Genomic DNA, 12,928 nt, shown 5'->3' on the forward strand with positions numbered 1-12,928 from the left:
AATATATAATCACAGCTAGGAGTTACTGCACATAATGACGTTAATAATTTGTGGCCCATGGTAGATGTTGCCCTGTGACTGTACAAGATCACTGTGTAGCAACTGACAGTAAGAGATATAAGTGGATCTTAAGTGCTCACAGAAATGTGGGCTTCTCCCATAAGCCTTTTGTGAGTCTTAAGCAAAGGTCTATAGAGGTTACAACAAAACCTGGTTTTAAACAATTTTTGAGTGGCTTTTCATCTCCTACCCCATCTTTAGAGTAGGAATCTTTCCCATGCTGCTCTGTTCAGTTGAGAGGGACAGTCACTTCAGAATTTGGGGTAGAACTGCACCAGTACTGAGTCAACTACAAGCCTTTTCTTTAGAGCAGGAGAAAACGACATGACAAACAAGACCCAAAGCAAACCTCCACATTGAACTCGATACTGTGGTGTACTGGTGCTTCATTGTCGTTACTGTGATGATAGTCTAACTTTGAAAATGCTGGACGTTATTTCTCCTCAGCAAATACTTACAGCTCAACCAACAGAGGCTTTTTCTCCCACAGGCTTACTGAAAAGTGTTGCCAAACGTGAATGCTTTGGAAAAACATAGCCATGTTCTTTTCAGAGAAAAAAAAGTTACCTCTCTACAACCATGTTTCAACCTTTTCCTCTTTTGGGATATTTTCCGAGTACAGCAGCTAGCCTGACACTGAAGCATTTTACCTAGCTCCTCCAGTGGTACTTTAGTAAGCATAATGATGAAAAGCTATACACTTTCTAGTGAAACCAGTCTAGTCTCCTGGACAAAGCGGCCGAAGTTTTTCCTGCGGTTGTGCAATCACCAGCCAGCCCACATTTTGCTGCTGCCGCTGCCAGGTATGCATGAATTTCTCCTGGCGCTTTAAAGCCGCCCGCTTACGCGTCCGTCAGCGCGGCGGCTGAGGTGTTACTTCCTGAAAAGCCGCTGACCCCGGCGGGCGGCAGCCGCGCGCAGAGGCCGGCGGAGGGAAACCTGGGGGGCCTCCTTCCCGCCGGGCGGCGGGGCGCTCGCGGCCGGACTCCGGTTGCTCCCCTCTCCCGCCACCTCCGCCCCCGCCACGGGAGCAAGCCCCTCGTCCCCCGCCGGCCTCCCGGCCCCCCCCCCGCGCCCGCCGTTTCCCCCCGCATTACCGTTATTTCGTGTTTTCAAATCTGACAGGAGGGAGGGCGGTTAAATCCCCGCGAGGGGAATGCGTCCGCCCCCCCCCCCCTCCCCCCCCGCCCCGCGGTGGCCAACGGCTCTCCCTGACAGGAGCTGCCCCGCCGCCAGGCCTCCGCCCCGCTCCGCGCCCGCGGGGCGCCTCCCGCCGGCCCCCTCCGCCACCGACGGCGGGCACCGCCGCCCCGGAGGCGGCCTGAGACAGGCGATGCTACCTTTCGGTCCCCCTGCGGCGGGAGGGGAGCCGCTGCTTCTTAAGGGCGAGGTGTCTCCTGCGGGCGGGGATGAAGGGGGCGTCCCCCGGGCGTTCTCCTGAGGATCCGCGGAGCTCGGCACGGCGGCGAGGCGCGGCGCGGTCCGGTACAGCGCGGTCCGGTGCGGCGCGACAGCCCCACGGCACTCCGGCGGCCCCGGCTCCCGTTGCCATGGGGACACGTCCCGCCCCTCGAGGCGCAGGGATTGGCCGGGCCTGACCCCCGCCCGGGCGTCGCGGACGTCTCTGATTGGGCAGCGCCGGGCGCCGAGGCGAGATTGCGCGAGAGGCCGGGCCGCCCCCGCGGCCGCCTGCGCCGAGAAGGTACGTGGCGGTCGCCGCGGGGGCGGGCCCCGGCCGCGCGCGCGTCTGGCGTCACGGGGGAGGCGGGGAGGCGGGCACGTACCTGGGCCGCGCGGGCGGGCTGCGGCGCGGCCGGCGCGGGGCCGGGCCGCCCTGAGGGACCGTTAACGCGGGGGGCCCGCGGTGTCCTCTGCCCGAGCCCTGCCTCAGCCCCGCCGGCCCGGGGCCGCCCTGTACCGCACGCCTCGGTTAGCGGCGGGTGGTCCTGAGGGGAAGCCCGGCCTGTGGGCTCTGCGGGGAGAGGCGCCAGGCCCGGGCTGGGGGCGGAGTGCCGTGTTCTGACCGCCCGCCCCGGCCGTGAGCGCTAGCTGATCCCCGCCCCGGCTGCGCCGCTCTTGCTGCCTTGCAGAGGGAAAAGGGCTTCTGTTCCCGCGGTCCGCGGCGGGAGCGCCTCTGCTGCGGCGAGCACCGAGGTCGTCGAAAGTTTCTGCTGCTCCCAGTGACGGAAGCTATTTATTGACAGCTCATTTCCCTCCTCCGTCCTCTGTGGGAACGCTGTCCCTTCCATCGGTGCCTCCTGTGAACATGTACTGCTTGCCCCAAATGGCATTTCGTGCAGACCTTCCCTTAGTTGCAGTAAATCGTTACTGTCCTGTGTCCAATCGTGAACTGATACATGAGAATGTGAAACTGTGTATTTTCAGGTATCCTTTTCCATGACTGCTCGTTCCTCTTTTTGTTAATCTTTTTCAACTATTTAGGCCTTATTACGTTCAGCCTTGTTTTTCCCTTCCTCTTAGAAACAGAGGAGAAAAGGGGGGGGACGACGGGACGACGGACGGAATCTTGACCTCTATGCAGATTAAACAAGCTAGGAAGCTATTTTCAACCTGCACATCTGTTTATGTTTGGTGAAGCTTGGGGTTTGATTTGCGGATTTCCACTCCCAAGCTGTTTCAAAATGCGGTACCTGTTTTTTTGAACTAATACCTTCTGCGCATTCTAGGCATTTATTCGGCACTAAAAGTGCTCAGAAATTATTCAGAAAAGTTATTTTTAGTGGATAGGTAAATACTAGCTGTAATAGCAAATAAGCTACAGTTCCTATAGAAATAACTATTTCTGGAATAAGCACAGATTCCAGTTGTAACCTGTTAACGTGTTTCAATACTGTGAGCCTGTACTCATATTCAACAAAGTTGTATTGACATGTAAAAATTCTTGAAAAACTTTCATCGCTGTGCATTGTATTTCTGTTATTCTGATTTAGAAGTATCTACAAGTTAATTAAGATTTTTTTAACAAACTGTTGCAATAGTTTATACAAATGAGAGGAAAAAATAAATTCTTGAGGGATTTGCGCAGTCTAGGCAAGATGCTCAAAACTGTCATGGGGTTTTGAATGCTTAATTATAATATGAATTGGAGTCCAAAGTGGTGGTTGAAATTGTAGCTTCTGGGTTATGCATGTGAAAGAAAAATGGGAATGTGAACTGTCTATAATGACATCTGTGGTAACAGAATGCTGTTAAAGTAATAGGGCTGATACTACTTGGAGCTTTCCCCCTCTCAAGAAAATACTGTTCAATAGTATAAAATCCTTTTTCCACACTATTTTTCACTTTAGAAACAGAGTTTTGTGGTCAGTTAGCATTCTTTAGTAGTTTGTAGACTATATTTTTTGGGATCTGGAATCACTGGAATTTCTTAAGTGTAAATTCTTATGTACATTTCAGTAATCACAAACAACTTATGGCAAAAAGCTAAATAGCTGTTCTGATAGGAACAGTTGAAACGAACATACAATGATACTTACAGTTCAAAAGAACCTGTGGACTTGCAGCTCTGCATTTTATCTGGGTAAACCATGACATTGCACAAAGAGCCAGCTGGGACCGGACCTTTTGACATGTCACGGGCTCTGCAAGCATGACTCACTGTAGGCAGGGAGATTGTGCTCTGCCTGCGTGGCAATGACCCAGCGTCCTCACCTACGTGTTGACAGGAGCTGGTTACGTGCTACGTGCTGAGACAGGAAAGAAAACCTCTAGTGCTCCGGGTGATGTTTGGCCATAGCTTAGCTGGCCTGCTGGGAACATGGTCACCCTCACCTTTTGCAGCTTACTTTAAGGTTATAGCCTACCTCACGCTGCTCTACCATACTGTTGTCTTCTATATTTGAACAGGTGTTTGCAAGGCTGCAGGATAGATCAATTTGCTGCTGGGTATTTAAAATATATGCTTTTTATTTTTTCTGCCTCTACTAGCAACAGTGAAGAAGGGAAGCATGGGGGAGAGATGGAAATTCTTTAAACCGGTATTGGCGTCAAGAGGAAAAAAGCTGTGTGGAGCTGTGCCCTTGATGCTAATGGTAATATGGGACATCCAATGTTGTTGTCCCCAGTCAGGCACAATGTCAAGCTCTTCAATGGCTGATCTAGAATACACAATGGTAAAAACATCCATGGCCGCTTTATGCAAACAGCCTGTAAACCAACAGGGTGCCCAGGCAGTAGTGCAGTCACTGTACTGACACTGGTCAATACATGAAAAGCCCTGGCATGTCTGAATGCAAGAAAATTCATCTTGGTGTATACCATAAGATTAAAATACAGTCACTTTAATGTAATGACAAGGTTTGTTCTGTTATGATTTCCTGCTTTGTTTGTAAATCAGTTTCTGAATGTCTATCTACATTTCTAAAGCAGTTTTTTCTTCTGTTATAAGTTACAAGATGGTGTTATGCTTATTGAGATTGATTCTCCTTTTTCTGGCTCTTGCCTTTTTTTTTTTTTTCTTTTCTTTCACTTATTTCCTTTGGGTTTGTGCGTTTGCTTTTTTGGGTCTGTTTAGCTCAGATCTCCTCTGGGTTTAGCCACACAGCTTCTAAAGCTGTTTGATTGCTGTTTTAGGTGGTTTAGAAGATGCTTTTTGGATTCTTAAACGTTACTCCAGTTTCAACATGCAGGAAGCTGCAAGGTTTGAAAACTGCTAAGGATTTCAGTATTGCAATGGAAGCAGTTACCTTAATCTGAAATTGAGAAACACTGTTCTTAGTGCTGGAAATAGCATGGCAGAGTGGAAGAAAAGACTGTTTTTGGCTGTTTTGTTACACTGTTCCCAGTGTGTTAGTAAAAATGGGTAGGATTTCAAGAGTGCTTCTATATATCAGAGTCCCCTTGATACTTTTTGTTGTTATTTTTATTTTGTGGAAGGTTATTGGTACTAAAACTCCCACCAACAGAATGAAGAATTAGGTAGTCAAATGTCTCTGAAGCAGTAGTCTTAAACTCTGGCTCCTAAATCGCCCTCTTCTGTCTTTCTGCTCTGGTAAACACAGTGACAGATGTTACTTTTGCTATTGGCAGCAGCCAGTGTTATTTCCTGAGAGTAAAAGTGGGTAGAAGGGCCAACTTACTAGCATTAGTTTGTGTTTTAACCACAGAGTAAGCTGATAATGTCAAAGCTGGTGCTAAAATACTTTCTTTTTTTTTTTTTTTTTTTTTTTTGGTCCATCAGAAGAAGCAGTAGTGACAGAAGCCGTATTATAACTTGTTTCATTTGAGTTAGGAAAAAACACCTAGAAATGAGAACAGAGTTTATTCTCCATGCCTCTATGGCCATGGCAATGCTGGTATTGAACAACTCATGCTTAACTAGCACAACGTGTGGTTTCCTGTAACGTATACAAGTATCTGCTGGCCACAGAGCTGAGGCTGCTGAAGTCATCTGCTGTGTTTCCCAATAGCAACGACTTAATAGACATAACCACAGACATGAAATGGAAATAAAATAGTGATTGTAAAGTTAACAGTGTCATGGTTAAGTGCCTAATTTACCCAGTGTGGGAGGGCTGTTGACTTCATATGAAAGTAGCAGGCAGGAATGCAATTAATTCACTGGTGAGACTTTGCAGTTGCTCCTGTCTCCTTGAGGAGGCATTGTTTTCAGAGGAGTTCTGTGAGTTTCTGCTTAGCGTAGTGTATGGCCCATACATTTTCTTTCTCTGGCAGACTTCTGCCTGGAATCTTTCCCCAGCTTGAACAAGTACAGCTCATGTCCTCCCTGATTAACACTACCCATTTTTTTTTGTATATGTAAGCAGTTGGAAACTCTTTATCCAAATGTAGTTATTGGTTCCACTAGCTTATCAGTTATGGCCACATCCTGGCTTTCAGGAGGCTGTTCTGTACCAGAGTTAGATATTTTGTGGGCGTAGTCTCCTGTTGTAATGGTTAGGTTTTCTCTCAACAAAATTGTTTCCTTACGTTTGAGCCCTGGTACGAGTATCCTGACTAAAAAGGGACTAGAGGAATTATGCTGTAATTTTAGCAATTTTTTTATTGCATAGTCTGTGTTTTACGCAGGGAAGAATATTTGCCTCAAAGTTTGCCAGATCTTCTGTTGTTAACTCATACATAGATGCTCTTACTCTGGTAGCTGATATATGGGACTGATATATTATTCCTTGTACAACTGAGATGAATTTACTGAGGCAAGATACATCTTTCTATTGTAGAATTGCAGTAGCATTGTATATTACTTTTGGCTAGTACAAGCCTTTCTAGGAAATGAAATTTAGAATAAAAGACTTCGGATAAAACTAATCCAAATGTTGCAATTCAGAGCTGAAAATTGCAGTCACTTTTAAAGGACCCCTTCCAGGCTGGGAGGAGGGAATATTTCTAACCTGTTGTTTCATAAGCCAAAAGTGTGAATTCGTTAATAAGTTGCTGTGAATTAAACCATGACATGCTCTTACAGCGTGGCAGCTATTATACGCTAAACTTGAGATATCTCACCCCTCAGTAGAAAAAACAAGAAGCAAGATTTTGTAGTTTTAGAAACAAATAACCAACAGCTGAAAGGTGATAATTTTTTGGTTTTTTCTTCTCACAGGTCCTGTGCTGTTGTAAGGCCTGCTGCTTGGAGTGCAGAAGATTTCTATCATTGCTTTGACTATTTCTATCATTGCTTTGACTCTCAATCACAAGCTGATAAGTACCTTAGCCTAGTTAGTTATGCTACTTATTTTTATCTCTACAAATACTATGTGGCTACTTCATTTCAGGCTCGAACCTGCTTTAACTGAAGGGTGGAGAACCTCTGGGTAGGGTGGATCCCCAGCTTTCTGGGGCTGTGCCGGTGCTCCCTCCCATCATCTAGGGCACATCTGGCAGCCTGACCACAACCACGGGGTGAGATGCGTGCCTGTCTGTGACTGGGAGTGCCTGCAGTTTGGTACCTTGGTGGCTCCGCTTCTGGTCATGTTGTGTGATTCATTGGAATGAAAAACTAGATGGATTGTTCTGGCTAGTTATTAGACACTTCTTACTCCTGTTTTGATGTTAGTCATCTATTCAATGACATGTAACGAGAGCCTATTTATTGCTTCTCTTGAGGAGAATTCCATTACACTAGTTAATTTGCAGAGGTAGGGGGGAAAAAAAAAATCCATTGTCTTCTAATGTTGACCAAAACTCAAATTCTAGAATAAAGATGAGTTATCTGTGTAACTACAACTATTTATATTGCAGTAGTAAAAACTCCAGGTCCCTCTTCCGGTAGCTACTGAACAGCTCAGACACAGAACAAGAGAGCTCTCTGTCTATGAGAGTTTTTAAGTCTAAAGCTATCCTATATTATTTCTCATCTTCTCCTTATGCTTTCTTGAGCATGTACCTCACTGGCCTTCTGCTGCAGATTTCAGAGTGATGTATTCATTTTCAGACTGATTTTCTAATTTTAAAATTCTAAAAAATAATTTTTCTCTTTCTGTATATTGTAAGTGAAAGGAAAAATAAAATACACTGTGAACTTAGAAAGTGTTGGAAAGGATGAGGAGAAATAAATGTTGTCATAATATAAAATTTTATTTACTGAATTTTAATAAGGTGGCTGCCCTAGAACAAAAATAATAAATCTTAGTCTAAGATTTATTTGACTAAGGTCTAAACCTTAGTCAAAGAGGGTTCTGTTTCAATTGGACATGTTTTATAAAGGTAAACATGCTTAATCAGATTCAGCTTTTAAATTCAGCAACTCTTAAACAGAAATTTATCAGCCAAATAACCTTATTTGGAAACAGGAATATTTTAGGCCTTGGTGCAGCAAATTATTTAAGCATATGTTTAGGTCTATGCCTACTTCCTTTTGGGTATTTGTTTACATTTCTGTAAGATTTTATAAAAAATGTATTTTCCTAAATGAGCAAGCCAGCATCTCAGGACTTTAGGTTAGAGACTGGAGAAGGGAGGCTTCCTTGAAAATTTCAGCTCTACACTGATTAAAAAAGGAAATGGACAGTTTGTATTCTGTAGAGGAAGATTATTTACATGCACATTTACCAAAACTGGGTAAAGATGCAGGGTGCTTTAGAAACAAAGAAGGAGATGTGGTTGGAGAAACAGGTGTGATCTTGCCTCCAAAATGCTTATGGGTAGAACTGAGGCAAGACCCATAATATATTCAGAAGGAAAGAGCCGAGTAAACTGAGGAAGAAAGCCTAGTTTTAAAAAACAAACAAACGAACAAACAAAACCAAAAAACCAAAACAAACAAAAAAAAAACCAAACAGAAAAACAGGTTTTGCTGTTTTGATGATATAGAAAAATATGAATACTGGTGCAGGACACGAGGATAATTTCAGACATGCAGCAACATGGAAAAGTCACAAAGAGAAGACAGAAGAGGAACAATATCTTGCTTAAGAAGGAGGTAAGACATCTGTGTTGGTACAAGCTGTTTTGGTGCTCTCAACTGAAGAGAGGGTGGCTTGGAAATGAGATAATAACGAACAGCCAGAAAAACAAGAAGTAAAAAGTAAGGTATTGTGGTTGCAGCAAGAAGTGTATCACTTACAGCACTTTTTTGACTTCTCATTTCCACTAATGGAAATATTAAAAAAAGTAGAAAAAAAAGCGTGTGGTAAAGGACATATATGTATGTGTATCATGCAAATCTCATGCGGAACAAGAAGTGCCGTAAATGTCTCATTAAAGGAAAATGTAGCATTTTATTCCTGATGCAGTTTTTATTTGATTTCTCGTGTAAATCAATATTTTATTACATATTTTTTCAAGTCATCTGCAGTTTATATGATGCCACTGTCATCATAAAGCAGATGAGTAGCATCTGAACATTAGGCAAAGGTTAAGTATCTACAAGATATTTACAAGATTGTGGTAGTAATTTAAAAAAATGACTGTCTTTTAAAATGATACCTACTTCTGTCCTGTCATAATTATGTGCGTGTGATTATCACTCAGTTATTGCAGGGAAGAAAGGGGGAGTCAACATGGGGGTTTTATTGTTGTGGTGTTCAGGTTTCTTGGTTTATTTATTATTATTTTTTATAAACCTTGGACTAATGAGGGGAAGTCAGCAGTGATGTTTCCCAGGAATTTGTGCCAGGCCTACGTGCTTCAGTGTTGTCATAAATGATCCCAAAGGGGGTACAAAACGATGTGAGAAAGTTTGCTGGTGACAGGGAATTACTTAGAGTAATAAAATTGAAAGCTGACCTTTTACTTTAGATCTGCACAGTATCTCATGATAGTCAGTAACTGGGTGATAAAGCAGCAAATCATATGGTAGTAACGTAAACTGATTTGCCTTGAGGAAAAGGCGGTCTTGGGATTTTTTCATCCAAAATGACAAGCTCTGGACTAGCTCTCTTATAGCTCACAGCATGGATGTATAAGAAGAAAGTTCTGTGAAAACATCAGTGCAGTGCTTGGTGGTGGTCAAAATAGCAACTGTTAGGAATGGTGGAATTGCTAGGAAAATGATAGCATAAAATGCAAAGGATTGTCATATTACTGCATAAATTAATTGTACACCTGTATTCTAAATATGACATGCGGGTCTACTCCTGTAATGTAATGAGTGGCATGCTGGAGGTAAATAGAAATGGTCACTATTTCTCATAACACAAGAAAAACAAGCAATGAAATTGGGTGGCAGATTCAAAGGTACGTGCTGAACATTGCTACCTGTCATTCCTTGGTATTGCATGTTGCAGTGTCTCAGCTGTCTTGTGCTCTGTGAAGTTACCGGCTTGTTGGGCTGGATTGCAAATCAGAGGTAAAGTGTAAGCTTTTTAACTGCTTTGTCGAGAAAGGATATGATGTATCTTTGAGAGATTAAAGTTCAGAGCACACTTTTCATTTTCTATGCATGTTGTGAAATGTACAGTTCTGCTCTTTAGGCACTGTGGATGAAAAGTGCTATTACCTTGTGTTGTCATTAATTGTGTAAATTAAAGGTCTTCCTTTTCCTTTAGGTTTTTAAATTATGGTACTTAGTTCCTGTTGAGAATTTATTTTTAATTGCAGACAAAATAATAATCAGTACCATTAGCAGAACTTGGTGTTGAAAATACAAAATGCATAGCCAAAGAATGAATGATTAGTTGTTCTAGCAAGAAAAATCTCAAAGGATGGGGAGGAAGCATATGTGAGTGCAAGGAGGTGCAGCTGTGTGACCAAGTGAGTGTGAGTGTGTACATGTGAGCACAGGCGCGAGACAGAGCAGGAGTCAGTGCGTATGAGCAAATGGGCATGTGGGAGGCGTGTGAGTGAATGTGAAGATGCATCAGTCTGCATACGCACTGGTGAGCGTACAAGTGAATGCGAGCATGCACAAGCGTGAGCAAGCATGCAGGTGAATGTATTGAGTGTTTTTCAGGAAATACAGAAGTGGAGGATTTAAACCAGAATTTATGGCCTTTCATTTTTGTGCTCCATGGGGATGTTTGTGGAGAGGTGGCTCTCACACCCCAGTCCCCCACCTCTCTGGAGTCTATTCATTTTTCCCTGCCACTCTTCCATGGGGAATGTGCTGAAGACCGAATCTTCCAGTAAAAGGGTAGCAAGAGCATTTCTGGTCTAGAAGACATTTCCCCAGCCTCTCTAGACTCTCCACAGCATGAAGCACCCTTTTGTGCACTGTTTCATCTGGTTATGCTGAAATGAAATATGCATGTTTGTGGACATCTGTAGAATAGTGCTGACAATATTTACAGTTTTGGAAGTTGAAAATAAAACGCACAAAAAAATGTATCTGTTGCTCATTGGAACAACGAGTTATAGACTGGACGTGTATTTGTTTCCTCACACTGCAAAAAGGAACAGTATTTAGCAAAAAGTATTGTTGGTGTCCTTGTTGGACCCCAACATTATCTTGTTCCTGAAAAACTTGCTGAGGAAATTTGAATGTTACAAGAATGGGAGGATATGGTTGCAAGTTCTGCTCCATCCTGCGTTGTTTTGGACCCTGGCCATCAGGAAACATTTTGTCTACTTCAGAGATGAAACACTTTCTCTTCAGTAGTAGTATTATGAGCAAGACGTGTAAATAATCTGTGGCAAGGGGCGACTTTATTACAGAAAGGGAAATCATCCCAACTTTTCCTTTCTTTGATGAAATTTTAAAAACACATTTCCACAAAAGATGTGCCGGGGGGAATTTGCCTGTTTTGTATTGACCTACATAAACCCTAGTTATGAAAGTAGCTTAAAAGCTGTTTCACTCTGCTTCTGTCACCCTTTGTACTTTATCAACCATTGATCTTTATTCTTTGTCAATTCATACATATTTAATACTGCATTGCAAATATTTTTCCTCACCTCCAAAAGTATTCATAAAAATAAGGCTGGGTGAGAATATTTGAAAGAGCACTGTTTGTTATTTGCTTGCCTCTGCTGAGCTGTGTGTCCAGAAAATGGAAATACGGGCTTCTACCTACTGCAGAGGAATGGAAATAAATCATAATGCAAGATCTTTCAAAACAAATTACATATCCTGGAGTAGGAAAACTCACAGATCAGTATAACATTTTGTTGCATAGCTGGAGCTTTATTTCAAAAGATGAACTCCATGTAGACATTTGCTTTGGTATCTAACTGATAATTTTACCAAATGTATCTAATTTGGATGAAAAGTTATGTGGTTGACCTGAACAACTCATGTCGCGGGGGGCAGGGAAGCAGGGGAAAGGCAGTTTGAAGCAAAGGGTACAGAAAACCTTGCGTACAAAGAAAATCAGGATTGCTACATACTCCTGTAACCAGCACTCACTTTAAGAATACGTTTTTTGCAGATGCAGGAATTAAGTAGTGATATGAATATAGAAGTAATACCTTTAAAATAGTTTTGGAACACCAACATCAGATCAATTGAGCAATTAAATGGCCATCACACTATAATTACTTAGACACCGTTTCTTCTTACAGGCAGTTTTAATATGAAATATTTTACAGTAGTTAATGTTCATACTTATTCTGTGAAATAGGTAAATACTAAGCCAAGAGTTTCATAGATTGTGAAGCAAAGAAGTTATTCCATGTTGTGGAGCAACTACCACACTGGAAATAAAAAGACAAGCAGCTTTGATTCCAAATCTGTTGATACAACTTAGAAGTGGAAAAACTGCCCTGTCAACCAACACCTAAGAGCTTCCTAGAATTGGTTAGCTACACGCTACCTACTTTTCTGGTGTTGACATTGGAGTAAAGGTAGCTAATACTGCCTTTCTTTATGGTACTTGTTGCAACTGCTGCAAGTCTTTACAGTTGGGAAAGGTAGAGGAGATGGAAATGTCTGAGAGAGACTGACCCATAAAATAGATCTAGACATCAACAATTCTTCTTCTGGACCTTGTTTTCTTTGCTTATGTTGTCACTTCTTCTGGCCTCGCTCCCACATCCTTCCATATCCTATACCCTCCACCAATAAAAATGTAACATACAAAGTAAAAGCTTTCATCAGTCTATCTGAAAGCACTCTGCAATTGTTCCTTGTTTCACAAAACCACGGTTAGATAATGGCCGTTTTGCAGGCTGGTGAACTGAAGCCAAGACAAATTCGTTTGCCTAAACAAACTGTATCTTTTTTAAAACCGTTATCAAACTCTTTCTGTGAGCCTCAGGCTGCAGATGTATATTTTCATCTAAGAAATAGTGCAGGTTCTGTTGCCTCATTACCAGGGGACTGGAAGGCCTGTCTTGCAGCAAATCCTTTCTATCCATCCTTCCCTGGTATGTCTGAGCCTCTTCCCCAAAACTTCTTGTGCAAAGGGACATGCGGAGCCCCTGCAAATCCTCCTGAAGAGTCATCCTTTCCCAGCCTACCCAACAAACCGCACAGTCTCCGTGTTGAGTAGAATTGATGTACCTGCAGAGGCGG

At 43.0% G+C, this 12,928-nt stretch overlaps 2 protein-coding genes across 3 annotated transcripts in view; one reads left to right on the forward strand and one right to left on the reverse strand.

Moving 5' to 3' along the window:
* The window catches only part of NUCB2 (nucleobindin 2), a 28,932-nt gene extending 27,302 nt beyond the window's left edge, over positions 1-1,630 (reverse strand). The window contains exon 1 of the mRNA XM_082318795.1: positions 1,401-1,630. The gene's annotated coding sequence lies outside the window, so the exon portion shown is untranslated. The remainder of the gene's footprint in view (positions 1-1,400) is intronic.
* A 104-nt stretch (positions 1,631-1,734) lies between these two features.
* The window catches only part of PIK3C2A (phosphatidylinositol-4-phosphate 3-kinase catalytic subunit type 2 alpha), a 77,528-nt gene continuing 66,334 nt past the window's right edge, over positions 1,735-12,928 (forward strand). The window contains exons 1-4 of one of the 2 annotated variants that reach the window (XM_082318388.1): positions 1,735-1,762; positions 2,265-2,445; positions 2,542-2,707; positions 6,641-8,458. The gene's annotated coding sequence lies outside the window, so the exon portion shown is untranslated. Of the gene's footprint in view, positions 1,763-1,877; positions 2,446-2,541; positions 2,708-6,640; positions 8,459-12,928 lie in introns of those variants that run through there. The other variant, XM_082318389.1, reaches the window with a different exon arrangement.

The sequence above is a fragment of the Platalea leucorodia genome, assembly GCF_965183815.1.
Source record: "Platalea leucorodia genome assembly, chromosome: 7".
Lineage (NCBI taxonomy): Eukaryota > Metazoa > Chordata > Aves > Pelecaniformes > Threskiornithidae > Platalea > Platalea leucorodia.